Raw genomic sequence first — 2,429 nt, forward strand, 5'->3', positions numbered from 1 at the left:
TCTAAGCTGGGCTGAGAACGTAATGATCATTTATAACCTGCTTTCTATGGGAACATGCTTTCCAAAGTCCAAATGTGCTGACTTAGGAAGAAGCCTTCGGAAGGGAGCCAGCACAACCTGTCTTCAGACGCAGAGTGCCTCCACTGGCGGCCCCGGCCCTGAGTCAGAGCCGAGCCCTTGACTTTGTGTGGCTTTGCCTTTGGCACTTTCGGTTTAGATTTTTTGCGTGGCTTCGCAGTTGCTGCTGGCCTCTTGTCTTGCTTGGCGGTGAACAAGACCCGACCCCCCCTTCCGGGTCCTCCTCCTCGCTTCCCACCAGAGGTCTCAGCTCCGCGTGCACTGTTTGCAGTGCTTTGCAAAATATTCCTCACGTATTTTTTACCTGTTTGAGGAAGCTTTGAGAGGAAGTTTTGAGATGGCAAACTCAGCTGCCCCCAGGCACGAGCAGGTACTGTAAGAGACTCGAGCAGGCCTAGGAGAGAGGCACTTGGACGCCCGACCACTGAAAGGAGTTAGACAGTGTGCCGATGGCCATGAGCTTTCTTTCTCACTTTGCCATAAGCAGAAGTCCTCGGTGGAGCTTTTAGGCTGATCTCATGTGAGATCAGTGGCACCCCACTCCAGTACTCTTGCCTGGAAAATCCCATGGCTGGAGGAGTCTGGTAGGCTGCAGTCCATGGGGTCGCTACGACCTCACTTTCACTTTTCACTTTCATGCATTGGAGAAGGAAATGGCAACCCACTCCAGTGTTCTTGCCTGGAGAATCCCAGGGACGGGGGAGCCTGGTGGGCTGCTGCCTATGGGGTTGCACAGAGTCGACACGACTGAAGCGACTTAGCAGCAGCAGCAGCATATGACGGACAGGGAGGCCTGGCGTGCTGCAATTCATGGGGTCGCAAAGAGTCAGACACAACTGAGCGACTGAACTGAACGGAACTGATGGTTACAGCAGGGATGGCAAATAGATTCCATTCCAAGTGCCAGAGGGGGGAAAACCCAACTGACCAAACAAAAAGCTGTGGGACAAGCTTATGTATGTAGGAAAATGATAAAACTCAATTCAACTTATTTTAAAATGTAACAATTCACCTCAGTCATTGATTCAAATTCAAATAATATTACAGAGATTCAGTTAAGATTTATAGGGTTTGTTGTTGTTATTTAAAGTAAAAAATATATATATTACTTAGAGCAGCTGTAAATATGTGGGTAAAATCCCATCATTTGGAGAAATAAATCAAAGTAGAGAACTATGAGATGTTTGTCACCCATACTATTACCGAAACAGTTTCTCCTTAATCATTTTCCCTCTGATTTCTTTAAACTTTTTAGTTTGTATTGGGGTATAGCCGATTAGCACCCAGTTTCTTTTCAGCATTATGTATGGAGATTTTTTTCCCTCATACTATCCCTTTAGAGTTCTATAAACGCTCCTTTAAGGCCTTTAAAATTACTTTGTGGAATGTGTTGCAAATTGATTCATTTATAAAGTGTCAGAGGGGCCTTTATTTTTGAAATCCAATTAAGTAGATTTGCAATTCCTTCCCAGGAACTTAAGAAGACAGCTAATCTAATGAGATAAAACAGGAAAAACTCACTCAGTGGTCCCCTGACTCACTGTGAAATCAGATGAGTGAGCCCAAACTCAGAGCCCAGGCTCAAGGGGATTTTGTAAACACTTGTAACAGGAGATGACAGCATTGCACAAAATCGGGTTCCCAGCAGAATGAGAGACCACTTAGCCGTGGGTCTGGCTGCTGTAATTCATCTGAGAATATAAATTCCAGTGCGTGCAGTGACCATGTGGTACTGTTGGCCCATGTATGATATTGAGAATCTGTAAAAGATTGATCAGAGTTTATCTTGTTCATCAAAGATGCATTTAGGTATTTGCAGATAATCAGAATTTAAAATCAGTTTATTAAAAATTCTCTCCATGTCCCATTTCTTCCCCCCCCACTTTAATTGGCATATCAAAGTGAAAGTGTAAGTGAAAAACCTACAGAACTCTGATCTCTTGTGAATTTCTAAACCAAAAAATGGCAGCACTGTGATCTTGGAGGCAGTGGAAGCCCTCGATGTTAGACGATAGTTCTGGCTCTTGTACCACTGATTTGCATCCCTGGGTAGAGAGGGTATTAGGTGGTTAGAAAGATGAGCCCCCATAGTGGCTGAAGGGACTGAAGAGGAGTAATCTAATGGTGTCCTGAAAAGCCAGTGTCTGAAATGCAAGTTGGGAAAGTGCAGAAATCCCCCTTCAAAGTCAGAAGAATTTGGAAGCGATTAAAAAGGATTGGAGTTTCATGGGAAACCGTATTTCACTTGTACATGGATCAGGAGTCAGCAAACTGTGGCCTGTGGACCAAATCCAGCTGCAGTAAGCTCACGATGGTTTTTGCATTTTTAAATGGTTGGGAAAAAAATCAAA

Source organism: Capricornis sumatraensis, chromosome 3, assembly GCF_032405125.1.
Source record: "Capricornis sumatraensis isolate serow.1 chromosome 3, serow.2, whole genome shotgun sequence".
NCBI classification, from domain to species: domain Eukaryota; kingdom Metazoa; phylum Chordata; class Mammalia; order Artiodactyla; family Bovidae; genus Capricornis; species Capricornis sumatraensis.